We start from the raw sequence: 21,261 nt of genomic DNA on the forward strand, positions 1-21,261 counted from the left end.
TCAGGAGCCATTACTTATCAAATATCAATGGATCTGTCTTCTCTCCAAATTGCATTTTACAAACTCTGAGAATGGGGACAATATTTAGTACACACATTTGAGTCCTCTCCCTTGGCCCTAATGAGATGTCTTTGCATATCAGGTTTGCTCAGGTAGTCAATATTTGTTGTATTGACCAATTGTAGGCATCACAGTTAATTCCCTCTATAACTTAGTTACATAGAGTTTTGAAGTCTAGTAAAATACAGGAAAAGTGGTTAACCACTCAAAAAACATCTTAGATGATGGAGTGAAAGAGGAAGGTTCTGTGGCTTCAAAAATCCCTATTTCTCACCTGAAAGCCAGAATCTCAGGGTTGTATTTCTAAGTCTTGGCAGGCCAACGGCACTCTTATTCTGTTATTCATAAGTGTTTGTTTATTGAACATGAACACTGCAGAATACACAGCACCAATCACTACTCTAGGGTTCCTCAGATTTCTCCCCTTGACCTGCTTTTCTTTGTCCTGAGCAATCCCCTGGTTTTAAGGACCATCTCCTACGTTTGATGGCTTTCAAATCAGTGAGCTGTGACCTCTACCATGTACTGCAGCCTTCAATATCAAATAACCTACTCAACATCCCAACATAGATGTTCCACAAGCAAAACTGAACCAACAGGTCATGCTTGACCTTGACCCTGACACCGTTTGTGGCACAACCCCCTACCAGGTCACTCAAGGTCAGTCTGTGTGGCCAAATTAAATGAACCCACACCCTCTGCTAATATCACTTTTCATAATTCCTCTAGTGTTTCCTTTTATTCCATTCTCATGGCTGTGGTCCCCATTTAAGGCCTTTATCTCTTTATATTTAGATTTTTTTTTTTTTACAGTGGAAGCACAGGAGTGAGTTATGAATTTGCCAATTGGATTGCCCTTCCCTTAATGCTAAATATGGCAGAATTGTTTCTCGGAAACATGACTTAGAATTTAAAATGTTCATACATTTTTTATTTTTTCTTGTGTTACATAAAGTTTGTGGTAACTCTGAAGACAGATATACAGATTAAAATATATATATATATCCTGAAGCATTCCATTTCTGTTATACTGGAAGCGGATAGAAGTTTTGTCTTTAATTAGCATCAATTTTTATTTTCCTTGAAAAGATATGAGGTTTCATTATTCAATAAAGTTTTATTCATTGCTGAGTACATGTGCTAGGTGCTGGGGTTAAGACAGTGAACACAACGAAGTTTCTGCCTTAGTGGTATTTAATTCTAGTGGAAGATAGGAAAAACTATGTGTATGATATGAACATCCATATACGTATACATAGATATTAAAGCTCTGAAGAGTAATGGTTAAGGACATGTAATGTAGAGCCCAACACCTGGCATTTGTTGAGACTGGCATTTCACACTTAGCGTGCGACCTTGAACCGTGCCTCATTGGACTCATTTATAAAAAGATGATAATTGTAGTACCTACTTCATGGGTTGCTGGGAGGATTACATTTATTAATGCTATCTGTAAAGCAGCAAAACAATGCCCTAGAAACATTGTGTTATATGAATATTTGCTTTCTATCTTTCTATTTATCCTTTCTATCTACAAAATATATAATGACAAGTGCTATGAATAAAAATAAATCAGGGACTGTGAATGTTGAAGGCATAAAAGTGTTAGTGTTTTATTTAGGGAGACATGGAAGGCCTCACTGTGAAATACACAGCACGTCACTACTCTAGGGTTCTAGGGTCCTAGGTGAACTAGGAACAGGGTAGCAGAAGACAGTGCAGTCAGAGAGAAGCGTGGAGCCAGGTTGTTAGGCCTTGGCTCCCTTGAGCCCACATGAAGATGTTTCGTGAGCAGTTAGAGATTTGAGGCTAGGTTCAGGAGAAGGGGTGGGTCATGGAGCGGTCACCACTGAGTATATCCACTGTAAAGTTGCCGGCATATTGATGACATTTTTAGACCACAGAATTGCCAGTTACAGCTAAGTTGATCTATTGTAAAGTTGCCAGCATCTTGATGGTATTTCTTATGCCACTAAAAAATAAATATTGATAGAAAAGAGAAACAATCCAAAGACTTTACCTCAGCCTACTCCAGTAATCAGAGTTCAATGAGATGAGCAGGAAACTGTAACAAGACCTAGACAGACAATTTAGAGACAAAGCCGGAAAGGTAGAGGGTGCTAGATCCCATAGGATCTTGAAGGCTTTATTTTTTTACTATCAATGAGATGGGGCCCAATGGATTAACAATGCCCCAAATAATACAAAAGGCCAATAAACTTGAAAAAAACATTGGATGTTGTTAATCATCAACTAAACACAGATTACGCAGTGGTATTTGCAACTATCAATTAGCTAAGATTGAAATATTGTAAAAGAATGCCAATGGGTTGCAGGTAAACAACTGCATGCAGTGCAGGTACAAATAGAAATCAGTGGGCCATCAGCATTTAATCTGCCTTTTTCTTCTCACGGGCGAGTTTGGCCATCTGCATTGACAACTATGACATACATGTCTTAGTTCTGACACTATATGCTTTGTGTTTCATTGTGATTACTTTAAAATTCCCATTATATGGTCTGTTTGTTTTCCTGTGTGTCTCTTTGATTATTTTGAGTATTTGTATTTTTTCTTCTAAGTGCTTAGCTTTATGAATAGAACTTTATATAACATACTGAATTTTCATTTCTGGACAATATCTATTGATTTCCTGTTGGGAGCAATTACAAAATCAGTGTATTTACATGCATTTCTATTTTCTACCATATCTTTAATTCTTCCACTACCTAATTTTGAATAATTATTTCCTAGTGTTTGTTTTACTGCCTTAAAATATAATTCTGTTAGACTTAAATATTTTATTAAGCACTACAGAAGAAAGGTGGAAAAAATCGTGTGTTTATGACCTCTTGACCCATTTCTCTCTCCAGCCCCAGTTTGTTAATGCCATCATTTTAGAGCATGTACCTTCTGCTCTACACTGCAATTCCTGCATTTATTTTGATTTTAGTCTTACAGATAAATGTATTCAACTGTCTCCAGAAATCTTTTTCCTATAGTTTTTCCCATTTATCTCTTGTTTATCTGAAATTTGTCTTCCAAGAAAGGCTAATTTTTGAATGCTGAAAATATGTTTGTCTATATCTTTTTATGCTTTAATATCATTTCTCGGGGTATAAAATGTGTGTCATCCTTTTTCCATGAGAATTTTTACTACAATAACTTGTTACTATGTCAGGCCAGTCTGAAGATTTTACTTTAAGGCATCTTGTTGTTGTTTTGTTTTGTTTTTTTAACTTTGATACTTAAATCCTTTAAAAAATATTTTAATACCAATTACTTATTAGTTAGTGTATGCTTTGTGGTTGGCCATAGTGTACTGATTCTTTCTTCTGAAATATTAATTTCTTTTGTTAAATAGATTCAATTTTTTCTTTATTTTTAATTTCTCAAGAGTTTCTGTGACGTATCTTGAAATATATTTTTTATTTCAGTTTTATTGTTTTGGTTTATTTCAGAGTTAGATTTTCATTAAGTAGAGAGTTTGCATTTCCCTTTCTTATTTTTCTTATTGCTCTAGGGTGATTTATAACAGGAAAGGAGAGACACATCATCATTTGGCTATTTAAAACCATTTATAAATCCTTATTGTATATTTTCTGAAATGTTACAAGAGCTTACTAATTGATTTGCTTCTCCCATATCAACACCAACCCGCCCCACCAGCCAGTCACAGGACTAATTCAGTGTTTCTATATTCAGTGGCAGCTCATCACCTGTAGGGTGAAATTCAGCTTCCTTACCATTGTCTACAAAGACCTCTGTGACCTGCATCTTACTTACTCCATCAGCTGCATATGAATTCCTTACCCACCACTGCTCTTCACATTCCTTCCTTGTTTCATTTTAACCTTCAATAAACATAAACCCCTTTAGTCTTCATGCACAAACTATGCCATTTCTTACTTTATATGCCTTTTGTGTATACACACACACACACACACACACACACACACACACACACACACACACATATATATAATGTATGTGTTTTGCTGCCTGAGATGTCCCTTTACCAGACAAATTCATTCTTTGAATTGAGGACAGACAGCACGTCCTGTAGGAAGCCTCTGACATCCTGAGTTGGGATTGGACCCGACCAAGCTCCAGTGCTAACTACTTATCCATTTGCATTATGTTTCCCCAGCCAGGTCTCTAAAAGGAATAGGACTGTGTGTTATTCATCATTGCTTCTCCCGCTCTTAGCATAATGACTGGTACTCAATAGATGTTTGTTGAACTGAACTGAACGAGAAGATAAGACACCATCCTTATTCTCAGGAAGTGTAGTTAGTTATCTTTTTCAGGCAAGGGAATCTTGTTTCTCCAGCTAACAATACAAATTAGCCTAATTGACAATTGCTCACTGCATAAGAAATGACCATATGTACAGTGTCTCTGCATTTTTATAAAACTGCTGTCCAGGAATTACCCAATATATTGTTCACTGTCCTTTTTATATTTATTCATTTAAATATATTAAAATACATTCAGCCCAGTGGGAAATGCACATAACTAAGCAATTATGATGTAATGTGATGAGAGCTGTATTAGTGGAAAGCACATGTTGCTCTTGGAGAAAGAGCCTTTTCCCTACCCTAGAAGAGGGTCAGTACAAGCTTTCTCAAAGGAGGGCTATGAGTACCAGTTAAGTAGGTGAAGGAGAAAGAGCATTATGCCCAGAGGAGAAGGCTCGGGTGAAGTTAAGGTAGTAAGAAAACAGAATTAGCCAGGTAGTTGTAGTTGTGGGAGGGAGTGGAGTAGAATAAAAAGAAGTTGGGAAATTGAACTGAACATTTTCTGTTTTCTTTAATTAAATCTAGGAAATGTTGTGTTCCCTTCTTTATAGTCGCTAGAAAGCACAGAACTAACTTTTGTGTGAATTTTAGCAGCTTCCGCACATAATGCTTATGGTATTGTTATTCTTCATATCCCTTTGTGTTTTGCCATTGGTCATTTTTTATTCCTGCGCTGTGTTCTTATATTCTTTTTGTTTTATTTTTTGTGTGTATTGTTTTTTAAAAAAATTATTAGAAACCATCTCAAATGATTTTCTGAAACCAGTGTCATTTCTTAATTTTTTAGGGGCTGGGTGGGGGTTAGGATCAGGACAGGCTTTATGGAGAAGTTAAGATTTGTATTGCTTGTGACCAATATCTGCCTCTGGGCTAGAAAATGGCAAACTTTTTCATTCTGTTCATTGAAATAAAGTTGCCTCTGCAGGCTTTGTCAAAGCAGAAAACTCACAGACCAACAGAGTAGCTTTTCCTACTCTGTTGGAGAAGCTGCACAGATTCTATATGAACACAGTATTGGAGCTTCAGAGTGAGTGGTGTTCTACCTGTTCCTGGCTACCAGTCTATCAAAGAATGGTCTTGGTAGAAGAAGTCATGGAGCAGTGAGGCTTGAGTCACTTCAAGGTCGCCTCCGCAGGGAGTAGTGCCAAGGCAGTGCTGGAGATTGAAGATTGTGCATTCCACTGAAGGATGCTTACTGCTTTGGCTTTTAAAGGGGATCCATGTAAAGGCAGATTATTTTTTATGCCTACTATTTAAGCAGTTAAATAACAGCAAGATGAGGATAAGAGACTTTGGTGGGTTTTGTTTTTCATGACATAGAGATTTATCCACTTAATTTTTGTAACTTTTAAAAGTATTGATGTCTTATATTTGGTTTTAGTGCTAATAGAGACATATAACTGAGAAAGAAAGGAGGAAACAACTCACCCCAAAAAGGCGACCAGCCTTTCCCTTCATCCTTTCCCACTCTTATGTGCCAGATGGAGGAGGATGTCTGGAAAGGAAGCGCTTTGGGCTTCTCAGCACCTCCTCAAACAGCAACTCTGCTTTTGTTTGCTCTGTGTACTAGGTTTCTTAATACTCTTTCATTTGGCAAAAAGATCCTGCTGCTAAGAAATGTTTGGAAACCACTAACTTTTTGCAGCCCTGTTGCAAAGATGAGGCTTTTCCTTGTGTGGACAGCTGAACTGTGAGGAATGCAAGTGAGATCCAGACCCATATCTTTTCTCTGCATATTAATAAATGTGATGCACATATTTAATGTGTCATTGTTTACACATGAGTGAGAGATTACATACAAATGTATAGTATATGCGTTTGAGAGTACAGTTTAAATAATTAAAAACCTTGATAACCTCTTTATGATATTCATTTATTAAATTAAACCTCTTCCCATGATATTAAAAATTTTACCCTTTCCTGCTTGCGCCTGTAAAGGAAGGTGCCTCATGCTCAGTCATACTTTTATTCATATTATTTTTAATTCTGTGTCTCATGTGCAACAGAAGGGTCCATAAACCACCCAGGCAGCTCCTACAATTTAGGGAGACCTCGAAGGTCTCTACCTCATGTTTTATTTTCCTATTGACTAGGAGATAATGGTAGCCATCCTGATGGTTTTGCTTGGGGAAACCCAGTGTTTGATCTCCTGCTGTTGGACAAGCTGAGCTGGTGATATACAGAAAGCTGTGAAATTTGTTAATCTGTCAGTTCCTTTTCTGTGTAGGGACCTGGGGTTTTGTAGCAAAATCAAATGAAGTTAATCCTTCCCAGAAGAGCCCTTGTTTTAATGGGGAAGAGTCTGCCTGAAATGCCTCGGTTCCACTTGGATAAAAGAGAAATCGGCTTTCCTCTGTAGAGGCAGGGAAAAGCAATAAGTTGATTTCTGTGTTCTGAGCCAAGATGGTTGAAAATCCTGTCTTTTCTCCTTATAGAGTAGCGTTTCTAGTGATCATACTGGAGAATCTACTTCAGTAGCAGTCTCAGTAAAATTCCTTCAGTAATAAGATTCAGACCCTGGCTACCCTTGCTACTAGGGAGTGTGATGAATAAACAAGATCAGTCCCTTAGTAACTTATCACCAGCAATGTGTATGTTGTCTGCAGTGGATTGTGTGAAACCCTGCCCATATTCTCTTCATGGCACAGAGGGTGACCTTCAATGTGGTAAGAATTCACTTACTCATGGAATAAACTTTCATTGCGCATGCAATTGTATTCATAAAAGGGATATAGTACTGACAAATCTTCAAATATTTAAAACATAAGAGAAAAAAAGTCTGTAAGATACAAATAAAGTACTTTAGAAGTGGGAAGAAAGCAGAAAATTTGAAGGAGGGACAGTCATCCTGCCTCTGCCAGGTCTTTCTCCACATGCTCCCTGATGTCTTTGTTGCCTTATGACAGAATGAAACTTCTCCCTCACTGTTTTAGGTGACCCTATAGTGCCCTGTAAGATGACGTGCAGCAACTTGAACATTCTGGAGAAGGACATGCTTTGTAGGAACTGAGCACAAGGAAAGGGCAGGGACCCTAAAGATATAGTTGGCTTCTGGAGCCTGTGAGGGTTTGTGCAGATTCAGGTCAGGAGAAGAGAGTGGCTTCCCGAACCTGTGGCACCTGGAACAGCCAGCTACTCCCTAAACCTTTGTAAAGATGCCAACCAGACAGGTAACACTGTGTAGATCCATCTACTACCCAGTGGTATTTTCAACTCTCAGTAGTATTCTATAGATGCAGAGAAGGAAAAAGAAATCTTATATAACAAGGAATTCTGAGGTTGGGGCAATAACATGTATCAGCCTGTTTCTAGGACGATTCTAGTACTACAATGAAGCCAGTTGGTAGCTTGGATACATGTTGCTGTTTGTAAGAGTTCTATGTATAAACATACAAAAATAGTAGTTATAAGGGGTTGGGAGATGTTCCAGAAGTACTAGCAATTAGCAAGGATTGGCAGATAATTAACAGATACTTGTTGAACCCTAGAAGTATGCCAGGTGCAATAGAGCATTGCCTCTGCTTTCCATCACATTACGATTCAAGTATCTAGTGGTCTGATGTGGAGAAAAGAGCCCTGACCTTAAAGACCTGGGTTGTTATCAGGAATCTGCCACCTACCAGCCAGGAAATACCGCACAAGTCACTTAAACTCTCTGAGTACTAATTTCCTCATTTCTGTAGAATGGAATCATGCTACTTGCCCTTTCTTTTTTTTTTTTTTTTTTTTTTTTTTTTTTTTTTTTTTTTTTTTTTTTTTATTGCATTTTAGGTTTTGGGGTACATGTGATGAACATGCAAGATTGTTGCATAGGTACACACATGGCAGTGTGCTTTGCTGCCTTCCGTCCCCTCACCTGTATCTGTCATTTCTCCCCATGCTATCTCTTCCCACCTCCCCACCCCCCACCCCTCCCCCATTTCCCCCCAACAGACCCCATGGAATATTATGCAGCCATCAAAAACGATGAGTTCACGTCCTTTATAGGGACATGGATGAACCTGGAAACCATCATTCTCAGCAAACTGACACAAGAGCTACTTGCCCTTTCTAAATTGGAAGGTTGTTGTGAGGATCAAGGGAGATAATAATGGCTTTGAAATGCTTTGAACGCTACAAAGCCCTACAAAATGCAAGAATGGAGAGACTAATCCACATGCAAAAATCAGCCTCCCTGTTTTGTGTATGCAGATCCTCTTTTAAGGATTTTTATAAGCCGATCACATGAAAGATTACTAGATATTTTCTCTAAATTTGTTTTTAAATTATTCATAGATTCATGTATCAACATATGTGCATGATAAAACCTTCCCACGTAGCTTCCATCGTGTTGGTTGCTTTGATAACCAACTTTTAATGATAGATACGAGATGTAACTATTCTGGGATTTAATTAACTTTCAAGACTTTTGTTGCATCTTGGTCCCAGCTCACCTGGATTTTGGTACTTCATCTAAGATCCTGCTTCATATACCATCATGGAAGGTAGAAAAGCCTCTATGATGTGGCTACTGTATCCCCAGTAAATTATTATCTTTCTGAAAGAAAACCCTGAGGCAGAAATTAATAGAATGTAATTATTCAAAGAAAAGCTATTTGGAAATGTTTTAAATGATGTTAATTTGGTCTTAATGGGAGAGATTTTGAATGTTAAATAAATAGCAATTTCATCATTAGGGACACATTTACAACACAGGAGTTAAAAGCAAAATGTAAGACTTACAGAGACAATCTTCAAAACAAATCCAATAAAGACATCTTCAGGTGAATATTCTTGAAGCGCTTTCAGAATCCTAAGTAAAAGTGTTTTCAACAGCCAGCTCAAATGGAGGTTCTTTAAATAGCTTGGATGCATCTCCTACATGTATAATGATTATAGTGGTTTGCTGTTAGTATTTGAAATACTTCCATGAATAAACACAAATTAGTGCTCTGATTGTGAAGTAATGATATTTACTTGACCTTTGTATGGAGCATGCTCTGTCTCATATCCTTCCAGCTATGTTTGCCTCAGCTACTAGCTTTGCACAGAGGTGGCCTGCTATCACCTTGCTTCACCTGCACTGTGGATCCCATGTTCCAGGGCTGACTTTTTCCCAAGTGGGATGCTTGCAAGAGACTCATTAGCTATTCTGGGGCAGATACAAGTTTTGAAGGTGCCAAGACTCTGGGACAACTTTAGCAACAGGAATCAAGAGCTGGTGGATCAGTGCTAGTGGGAATGTAAATTAGTTCAGTCATTGTGAAAAGCAGTTTGGCAATTTCTCAAAGAACTTAAAACAGGATTATCATTCAACCCAGAAACCCCATTATTGGGTATATACCCAAAGGAAAATAAATTGTTCTGTTGTAAAGACACATGCATACATGTTATCACAGCTTTTTTTTTCACAATAGTAAAGACATGGAAGCAGCTTAAATGTCTATCAATGGTAGACTGGATAAAAAAACAGACAAACATGGCACATATATATAGTGGAATACTATGCAGCCATAAAAAAGAACAAAGTTATGTCCTTTGCAGCAACATAGATGGAGCTGGAGGCCATTATCCTAAGCAAACTAAAACAGGAAGAGGAAACCAAATACCATTCTCACTTATAAGTGGGAGCTAAACTTTGAGTACATTTGGACACAAAGAAGGGAATGGCAGACCCTGAGGCCTATTTAAAGGTAGAGGTTGGGAGGAGGCAGAAGAGCAGAAAACTCTTCATTGGGTACTAATTACCTGTGTGACAAAATTATCTGTACACCAAATATCCATGACATACAATATGCCTGTATAACAAACCTGTGCATGTACCCCTGAACCTAAAATAAAAGTTAAAAAAAAACTAATGGATCAGTACTCTTCTCTTCTTACGTTAGATGGACAATTCTGAGCCTCCTCCTACGTGATTTTCATAGGCTCTCTAGTGGGATTGAGCCCTAATTGTTGATGATAATAACCAGTTTAGTAATGTACCCTAGAATGGCTTTCTCTCCCTCCCTGTTTCCTGCTTCCTAGTCCCACCACTCCTGTCCCCAAATCATTCCTCAATAAACAAAAGCAAAAATCTGAAAAACTGCATAAAAGCCCTTGTCTCAGGCTCTGCTTTTGGGGGTAACTTAATGCAAGGCAATCTTGAAAGACCCTCAAATATTTTGTGAATTCCTACTATGTATCCAGTATTATAGGTAGAGGGAACTATATAAGTGAAATAGAAGGCATTGTTTTCATACCCATGTAAGTGACATTCCTCAGTCTAAACACCCAATACCATTCCTCTTTTCAAGGACCTGCCATTATTGGTTATCCTCCTTTCTCCTGTCTTTAGCTTACTTCTCCCTGTGTTAGACTTTCCATCAATATTTCAGTCTTTTTAAAATATCCACCATCCTGACATAACAAAACAAAGTAGAGTAAAACTTTCTTTGAATCCCACACCCCTCTATAAGTCTCCCATATTTCATTCACAATCAAATTACTTGAGCACTATCTGTATTCATGACCCCATCTTCTAATTTCCTTGTCTCTGTAACTCACTTGAGGCTGACTTCTGCCTCTGCCATTACACTGAAATTGCTTTTGCCAAGTTCCTCAAAGGTATCTTTGAATTATATCTGGACGATGCCTCTTAATAATTAACTTAGTTGACCTCTCTAGAGCATTTGAACCTCTTGACTGCTCCTTCTTTCTTGAAGCCATCTCCTTCATTGCTTCCTTGATAAGGTACAGTTCATGGCCCCCTCTCATCTCGCCATCTTTCCACTATCACCTTACTTTCCAACACAGGGGCCTCTTCCTCTGCTCGCTCTTTAAATATGGGTTTTTACTCAGCGCTCTTTCTGGGTTTCTTTGCTCTGTTTACTTCCTTCTCTCTCTAATATGGTTTGGCTGTGTCCCCAGCCAAATCTCATCTTGAACTGGAGTTCCCATAATCCCCAGTGTGTCATGGGAGGGGCCCAGTGGGAGGTAATTGAATTATGGAGGTGGTTACCCCCATGCTGTTCTTGTAAAAGTGAATAAATTCTCCTGCGATCTGATGGTTTTGTAAGGGGCTTTTCCCTCTTTGCTCAGCGCTTATCCTTCCTGCCGCCCTGTGAAAAAGGTGCCTGTCTTCCCCTTCTCCTCTGTCATGATTGTCAGCTTCCCAAGGCCTTCCCAACTCTGTGCGACTGTGAGTCAATTAAACCTCTTTTCTTTATAAATTATCCAGTCACAGGCAGTTTTTTTTTATAGCAGTGTGAGAACAGACTAATACAGTAAATTGGTACTGCAGAGAGTGGGGTGCTGCTAAAAGATACCTAAAAATGTGGAAGCTACTTTGGAACAGGTAACAGCCAGAGGTTGGAACAGTTTGGAGAACACAGGAAGATGTAGGAAAGTTGTGAACTTCCTTGAGACTTATTGAATGGCTTTGACCAAAATGCTGATAGTGATATGGACAAGGAAGTCTGGGCCTAGATGGTTTTAGACAGGTGTCCCCAAACTACGGCCCACGGGCCGCATGCGGCCCCCTGAGGCCATTTATCCAGCCCCCCACCGCACTTCAGGAAGGGGCACCTCTTTCACTGGTGGTCAGTGAGAGGAGCGCAGTATGTGGCGGCCCTCCAACGGTCTGAGGGACAGTGAACTGGCCCCCTGTGTAAAAAGTTTGGGGACGCCTGGTTTTAGAGATGACAAACTTGTTGGGAACTGGAGTAAAGGTCATTCTTGTTATGCTTTAGCAAAGAGACTGGTGGCTTTTTGCCCTTGCCCTAGAGATCTGTGGAACTTTGAACTTGAGAAACATGATTTAGGGTATCTGGTGGAAGAAATTTCTAAGCGGTAAAATGTTCAAGAGAAAGTAGAGCATAAAAGTTTGGGAAATATGCATCCTGATGATGTGAGAGAAAAGAAAAATTCATTTCTGGGGAGAAATTCAAGCCAGCTGCATAAATTTGCATAAGTAACAAGAAGCCAAATATTAATCATCAAGACAATGGGGAAAATGTCTCCAGGGCACATCAGAGGTAGCCCCTCTCATCACAGTCCCAAGACCTAGGAGCAAAAATTGGTTTTGTGGGCTGGGCCCAGGGCCCCCCTCCTGTGTGCAGCCCAAAAACTTGGTACCCTGCATCCCAACTTCTCCAACCATGGCTAAAAGGGACCAATGGACAGCTCAGGCCATTGCTTCAGAGGGTGCAGGTCTCAAGACTTGACAGCTTACATGTGGTGTTGGGTCTGCAGGTACACAGAAGTCAAGAATGGAGGTTTGGGAATCTTCACCTAGATTTCAGAGATGTATAGAAATTCCTAGATGTCTGGGCAGAGGTGTGCTGCAGAGGCAGAACCTCCTAGAGAACCTCTGCTATGGCAGTGAGGAAGGGAATGCGGAGTGTGAGCCTCCACTCAGAGTCCCCACGGGGGCACCGCCTGGTGGAGCTGTGAGAAGAGGTCCACCATCCTCTAGACCTCAGAATGGTAGATCCACCGACAGCTTGCACTGTGCACCTGGAAAAGTGACAGACACTCAATGCCTGCCAGTGAAAGCAGTTGGAAGTGGGGCTATATCCTACAAAGCTATGAGGTGGAGCTATGTGAGGCCATGGGAGCCCACCTCTTGCAGCAGCATGAGCTGGATGTGAGACAAGAAGTCAAAGGAGATCATTTTGGAGCTTTAAGATTTAATATATAGCTGCCCTATTGGATTTTGGACTTGCATGGGACCTGTGGCCCCTTTGTTTTGGCCAATTTCTCCCATTCAGAATGGGTATATTTACCCAGTGCCTTTACTCCCATTGTATCTAGAAAGTAACTAGCTTTCTTTTGATTTTACAGGCTCACAGGCAGAAGGGACTTGCCTTGTCTCAGATGAGACTTTGGACTTGGACTTTTGGGTTAATGCTGGAATAACGCAAGACTTTGGTGAACTTTTGAAAAGGCATGATTGTGTTTTGAAATGTGAGGACATGAGATTTGAGAGGGGCCAGGGGTGGAATGATATGGTTTGATTGTGTCCTCATCCAAATCTCATATTGAATTATAGCTTCTATAATCCCCTTGTGTTATGGGGGGTGGGCTTAGTGGGAGGTAATTGAATCATGGTGATTACCCTCACACTGTTCTTGTGATAGAGAATGAGTTCTCACAAGAACTGATGGTTTTATAAGGGGCTTTATCTCCTTTGCTTCGCGCTTCTCCTTCCTGCTGCCCTGCGAAGAGGGTCCTGTTCCTCCCCATCACCTTCTGCCATGATTGTAAGTTTCCTGAGGCCTTTCCAGTCATGCAGAACTGTGAGTCCATTAAACCTCTTTTCTTAAGAGGTTTAACTACCCAATCTTGGATATTTCCTCATAGCAGTGTGAGAACAGACTAATACCCTCTCTCTCTGAGTAAGCCCTTCCCATCCACTTTTACAGTATCAGTTACTATCTGAATGCCAGTGACCTCAGTGTCCCCGATCCTCTCAGCATGACACAGAGACTGGGAGGCTCTAGTAAGGGGTCTTTCTTTACAGGATGCCCATCAATCCCTTAAGTATGGCAATCTCCTTGCTCCATTCAGAACACTACTGTGCATGATACTTATAAATTACTAAGACTTGTTTCTTCCAAAGAGATCTAATGAGGCTCCATGGAAGTTACAATACCTGTTGCTTACTAGGCCAATATAGCAAAGTGTGTTTTCCTTTAATGTCAGCGAATGGTTCTGTAATTTGCTACACATTATATAGTAACTGTTTGCCTTTCTAATAGTATATGAATGGGCCATGTCTAGCACGAGAGTATTAAATTGTTTTCATTTTGTGTATCACCCCTGAATTATTGGTAGTAGCTGCATAGAAGGCTGTGTTATTGTGGCTTGGTAGAAAAGCTTCTATTGTTAGTAGTATCTCCATGGGCATGAGAAGGAAGGGTGGTGGTAAGTGTGCTATGCAGTACATTTTGCAGGAACGGTGGCATTCATGGTGTTTAATTATTCAGGAGGCAGGCCAGGTGCAGTAGCTTATGTCTGTAATCCCAGCACTTTGGGAGGCTGAGGTGGGCGGATCATGAGGTCAAGAGATCAAGATCATTCTGGCCAACATGGTAAAACCCCATCTCTACTAAAAATACAAAAATTAGCTGGGTGTGGTGGCATGCGCCTGTAGTCCCAGCTACTTGGGAGGCTGAAGCAGGAGAATTGCTTGAACTTGGGAGGCAGAGGTTGCAGTGAGCCGAGATCCCGCCACTGCACTCCAGCCTGGCGTCTGGTGACAGAGCAAGACTCTGTCTCAAAAAATAAATAAATAAATAAAATTGTTCAGGTGGCTCATATGGTTCTGGTCAGAAAGACAGATGTGTTATCCAGGAGACTACAAGAGTTTCTATGGTCAGTTTAAAGGAGTGAGATCGCCTATGCACTCTCAGTCTCTTTCACTATTTGGAAATCTGCAATTTCGTACCTCCAAAGCAATGGTTGTTAAGAGTATTATTTCTCCCTAGCTTCACCACCAATTTTACTTACCAGTCAACAAACAGAAAGAATTGTTATAGTGGAAAATGTACCTTGCAATTATTTAGCATCAAATTTATGTCCAGCATGTGTGCATTTTATTTTATTTAATAAAACTTAAATCTTCACAGAATCTTAATATGACAGATATTATCATCTTTATTTTTCTATGGAGGAAACCAGGTTCCAGTGAAGTTTAGGTGATCATCCATGGTCATATAGCTCAGGAAATGGCAAGGTCAAGGATATATAACCTCAGGGCTGTCTAGATATATAAAGGATGACACAGGAGGACAATGATAGATTTCTCATTTCATTTTTCTCAACATTAGCACCTAATAATTGTATTCCCAGATACTTTTCTAGATGACTGTAAAATAGGCAGATGTTGCCCCCATCTTGGTAGATACTAGGGGCTGGAAAGCCTTGCTCCATTCCCTATTCAGTGGACTCTTTATCAGGATCTGTTTCAATTTTGTTTCATATCAGAAACTTTGTGCATCATTAACCAAAAAAGGCTTAATGGGATTCAGTACAGTGTAATCATGCCTGACCCTCTGAGAGCTGTCCCTCAGATACACTTAAAGGATTTACTCAAACACCCATCCCTGGGGCTCCCTGTGGGGTCTGGGTGGTAGTGTGGAGAATCATTACGACATCCTGACATCCGCAGCTGCGCTCTTCTCCAGTTCTTTCCTCCTCTACGTACCTCTCGCCACGCATTATGCATTTGGAGTGGGAGGAGGGGCTTCTTTTGGGTTCCATTCCAGGACTCAGAGGAGCTGTTGAGTCATGACCTCAATGAGTCTCCCCATTCTCCTTCCCTTGCAAGTGCCAGCAAGTCTTCCACACCCCCTCTGCTAAGCCCAGCTCCCTGGAGAATTCCTTTTCTGGGTCCTTTTCCTAATAAAGTTAATTATACTGCTGTAAAAACAGCAGTGCTGATAATGAAGTTAGTTGGGCTGTTGACTGAGAAGTAGATTATTTAGTCCAGTTTTCTTCCCATTACCGTTCTAACTAGAGTATATCTCTGTTTCAGAGTTTCAGCTTCAAAAATTTTTAATCACTCTGCCTTACTCTGACTAGCTAAAGGAGTAATAATCATTTTGAATTTCTGCAAGTAGCCTTTAAGAATCTGAATCAGAATCCTTTAAGAATTCTGAAACCCCTCATGGTCAGCCAGAATAAGGACTTCTTGGAGTTTCAGAGTGGCAGAGCCAAATATTAACCAATCAGCTTGATGTGACTGAGGATCTACTTTGTACCCAGAACTGTGACTTCTCTCTGTGATAGAAGTATTGATTGATTGAGTGACTGATTCATTCATTCTTCCATTCATTTAATAATCTCTTATTGAGCACTTAATATGCTCCCAATACGGTTCTAAATGAAGGGCATGTGATGGTTCAACACTAACAAAGTGTTGGTCTTTATTTCGCATTGTCTTGGTGAGGAGATAGAGCTGTTTGACCTGACACTGTCCGCAAACAATGCTCAAAGATATTTAAGAAATTGCTAGACTCTCCAGGACAGTGCTTCCCAGAGTGAAGGAGATCTACAATTAAAGAAGATATCTTTGAGGAGGCAAGGATCATGGTAGTTCTCATAGCAGATAATTTACTTGAGGGGCTTAACTTTAGGACCAGTCTGTGCTCCAAGGGGAAGCAACCCTTGGAAAGAGGTTGGATGGATGTGCAGGTGAGGGGAGTGGTGTTCCTTGGTTTAAGTCTGGCCTCATCATTAACTCTCTGGGTGACCTTGGGCCATCACTTTTCCTCCCTGAAGCTCAGTTTCCTTATGGCAAAATAAAAGGATTACATTAAAGAAGGGCTTTCAAATCTTCTTTTGTTGTTCTTGGAGAACTGCCTTCCAGAGAAATTTTTGAAGGAATTCCAATATATAAAACAGATACAGTTAGAATAGATATAGTTTAAAGAGGATGAGGGGCTGTGTGAGCATCACCACCCACCCAGCTTCTTCTTCATCTCTCTGGGGACACCCCAAGGCATCTCTGCAGAACTTAGAACACCATAGACTCAGTTTTGAAAACAGTGGACTGTATCACTTTAGAAGTTACCTTCTAATCCTAAAACTCCACAAGTTATTTCGCTCTGCAGGTGGCTCCATTTAGTCAGATATAGGAAAGGGATTGCTATTCAGAGGGATTGCCTCAATTCATTTTTCCAATGTCATTGCCAGAAAAAGATACTTGGGATGTAGCTAATTCTTCAAGAAAGTTGCTGAATCTTTCCTTCACTTCTTCATTCCATTTATATCTACTTGGGGCATAATATGGAGATAATGCAGAAAAAAAGAAATAAAAATCCGAAAAGTAAATAAGAAAGTGCTGATCCCTGGAGATTGTGCTATATATAAGAAATAAATATGTAAATAAGAAAACCACAGTTCCTGCCATAAGAGGGTTTATAGTCAAGTGAGGGAGAGATACTACATAAACAAAGAAATACATAAGAATAGTAATTATATACTATGATAAATCTATGAAGAAATAAACATATTGTGAGAGACAATAATAGGAGGGAGGGTGCTTCATTTATTCACTTAGTCTGCCAGTCTCCCAACAAATATTTCTGGAGTTACTGCTATCCACAAAACATGGGCCCTCATTTTGGAGATTTTGGAGATGAAGACAAACACCACTACTTTCCCCCTGGGAGTTTGCAATTTAGATGGATTCTCATTTCTTATAGTTATTAGGAATAAAAAATAAAATAATATAAAAACATAAAACGCAATTATTGATATGAGTGTATAAAATATCCCCAGATTTTGCTTTTGAGACTGAGTTCTGTTTCATGACTGACAGATCCATGCATACTCTTCCTTTCCCCTTTCTAAACTGGGAGTCAGAGGGCCTGAACAGAAATCAATCCCTGCAATTTATTTTTAACTTCTTTCTCCTTAGCCAGGATTGATTTTTGTCTTTATGATCAATGGCACAGAGAATAGCTCCACGACTCGAGCCTCTGTTCAGGCAGTTGGTCTGGTTGGCTCCGTGTCTATTGAACAGAACATTATAAGCTGATTATGAAAGTGATACAATGAAGATGTTTAAAGGATGGGCCTGATTACCCCTACTTTCCTGGGGAGGAATGCTTATAGACAGAGGGCTGCTGTTAGCAAGAAGCCAGAACTGTCAGGAAGGCAAGGTGGCAGGGCATACAGCCTGCACCCAACAGAGAGAACCTGGTGAAGCAGGGAAGATGGAGGGGCATTAGCTTCTTGTTTGCCAGTCTGACTCCCTTTCTCTCTTTTTAGATTTTCTTTTTCTTCCTTCTACTATTCCATCTTTACTATACCAACTGCTATTAAATTTGGAACTGCAAGCAAAACATTTGTTACCAAAAAATGTACATTAAAAAGATTGGCTTTTTCCTCTCTGCATTTCTTGGGCTTTAAAATTGTCCTATTCTTTTAATCTCCATTCTCTCCTCCTCCTCCCTTGTTTTCTTCTAATCCAGTTTCTGTTTGATGGGAACATGAAATTAGCCACTTCCCACCTCTCCCTCTAGCCTGTAACCTCTCAAGGCCAGGCAAGATTGCTTCTTCTTTCTTCTGTGAAAAGTGTTCTCGGAGAGACACACACCTTGTAATAATGTGCAGGGGTAATTCCACGGAATGCAATTAGAACGGGAAGTCTGCTGTACCCAAGACCTTCTGTCTGATTCTCTGGAATAAATGCTTTCAGTTTTACTGCCTGCCCAGGTAGCAACTGTTTCCAGATTGCAGCATGGAGAAACAATCAAAGTGCTCTTAATATGATTTTATTATTTCATTGTGCCACATAGTTTCTTCTTAGGTGTTCTTTGTGTGAGGGGTCAGGAAGGGGTGGAAGAGATAGCTTCCTTACTTCCTCTGAGATATTGCCACTAGTACTTGTGACTTGATTGAACCTAACTGTTCTATATTAGAAACACTCCCATTCTCACTATAGTTATTTTTAAAGATTTGTTATAAACCTTCTTCCCTGGTTTTTACCTCCTGGCTAATTTCTTTATTATTGAATAATCTGTAATTCTTTAGAGAATCAATTTCATTAGTAGAAACAGCTAATACCAATTGAGTGGCCAGCATGAGCTAGGCTTAAAAATTAGTGAATTTAGTTGTTATGACAGCTTATGGGGTAAGTACAACTCTTCTGTTTCACAGGAGAGGCAGAGAGAGTTTGAGCCATTTTCCCAAGGCCACGTAGCCAGTGAGCAATGTAGTGGAGATATTAATGTAGACAGTTTGGCACTGGAGCCTTCTTTTTCAAATACTGCATGATTCTCCTCCTTAAACAAGAAAGAGTCACAACAACCTACACTTTCTTATTTGCTGGAGGCAAGTTGGGTCGGGAAGTGTGTAAGGGACAGTGAGTAAGTACACACAGCTTTAACACAAAGTAGCTCCTTAAAACATATATGTTCCATCTTGAGTGTCCACAAAAGAAGCTGGCAGCTTAGAATCTTAAGATATTGCAGTTGAAGAAGACCTTCAGCTTAGGAAAGCAGGACCGAGAAGCCAGGGGCCGTGGAACTCAAGTGATGTGACATTTCTGAGTCCCTGCTTTGTGTCAGCACATGTTGGGCCTCACATTATGAATGTGGCTGTCTGTTTCAAGGTCCAGAAGTACTTAAATGATTTTCCCAGACACATCATAACCGATAGGCTAGGGTGGGGGTTGGAATCCAAGTCCAGGCTTGGTTGCTAGGTTCCTTGTTCATTTTCATAACGAAGGACAAAACAAGTAACTTCAAGATGAACAAAGATAAAATTTCTGGTAACCAAGCTATAACTCTTGGGCATTTTATTGAAGCAAAACTTCATTCTTGCTGTGAACTGCCTTTGCAAAGATAAACAAACCAATGAATAAAATAATAAGAGTGTTAAGCAGTGTTGTATAGACTTTTTGTTGAAGATGTCAAATAGAAATGAAGCAGAGCGTTTATGTCACGCAATACACAGCAGACAAACAAAAGTCTACACACACTGATTATTTCTTTCTGTTCCCCCAAAAGTACCTCTCTTGGTCCTAACAACTCACCGTGGCACTTCTGCCTTGCAACCTTTCCAGCTTCACTGGTAGTCTTTTACTCCTTCAGGTTCCCCCGACCTTTTATCTCTGTCTCTCCATTTGTTATGCAGAACAATTCCACCTGGTACTGGTTTCTCTAATGTTCCAACTGAAATCCGCCATCACCACATCCAGCAAATAAAATGTCCTTCAGTGTTGAGAACCTACTCTACTTTTAAGACAGTGGGAGTGTAAGTCACACTTACTTTTAGATTACATATTACACTGTGGACATGTGCACACGTGTGCATGTGTGTATGCATGTCACTCTGAAGATGGTGATCTAAGAGAATCCATATGCGTGCAATATCTGGAATCTGACAAACATGAGTTTACATTTCATCTCAGCTCTCTGCTACCTGTGTGACTTTGCTGTCTTGCGTTTTGGTTTTCTCACCCACAAACTGGAGATAATATGAGGGTGGATTTTATGGCAGTTGTAGAAGGAGCATGAGAATACGTTGAGTAAACTGTTGTGGTTCTGAGGAAAGGATTTTATAGCAGCAGATCTTCACTCTGCTGAGTACCATGGCATTATCACTGGCCTTATATTGTCATTTGTACATCTTGTATGTTAAGTTTGCTTTCCCAAAAGATGGTGAACTCTATGAGGTCACAACTCCATGACCCATGATATTTAATACAGTCTGGGCACGAAAGTGCTGAATAAGTACTTGGTGATTGACAAATATAAGACGTAGTGGAATGGGGGCTAGTATCCATAATGAGATGTTTAAATATGATTAATGTTCAAGGAATGATCTAAATTTGGCCAGACCCTTAATTAATATGTGGATTCAGTAGTGGGTGGGGAGGAACATCTTGTACCTTGCTTCCCTGTTTCCCCACAGGAAACCAAACTCTTTTATAGCCCCTGATTTTTCAAGGCATAGTGTTATCAACCATGCAAAGAAGTATTTGATGTAAACTTACTACCCACTTGTAAAAATTCATGAAGTTATCTTTTCTTTGTATTTTACTTATTCTGACTCTGGAAACACAGATTTTAGAAGCCTAGCAAAGGGAAAAGAGCCTGGGGTTACAAGCTCGGCTTTAAGTCTCACCTTTTAGTACCAACATGACCTAAAGCAGCCTGTTTAGGTCTCAGGCCTCTTAATTTTAAAATGAAGATGTAATTAGACCTCACTTGCAGGGTGGTGCTCAGATCAAATGAGATTCAGTACAATAATGAAAACTAATAGCATAGAGTACTCAACAAATATTAGTTGTTATGACCTGAGTGCTAGGTACTAAGAGACTATTACAGATGAACAAGAACCTTATCTACGTCATACAGCAAGAGATCCCAAAAGGACCCTCTTCCCTCTAATTCAAGACAAGAGCTGGTAAGTGCAACAAGAGAGCCA

At 39.9% G+C, this 21,261-nt stretch overlaps 1 protein-coding gene across 1 annotated transcript in view; it reads left to right on the top strand.

Moving 5' to 3' along the window:
* The window catches only part of SORCS3 (sortilin related VPS10 domain containing receptor 3), a 616,572-nt gene that overhangs the window by 456,510 nt on the left and 138,801 nt on the right, over positions 1 to 21,261 (top strand). The gene's annotated exons all lie outside the window — the stretch shown is intronic.

This window comes from Saimiri boliviensis, chromosome 12 (assembly GCF_048565385.1).
Source record: "Saimiri boliviensis isolate mSaiBol1 chromosome 12, mSaiBol1.pri, whole genome shotgun sequence".
NCBI classification, from domain to species: domain Eukaryota; kingdom Metazoa; phylum Chordata; class Mammalia; order Primates; family Cebidae; genus Saimiri; species Saimiri boliviensis.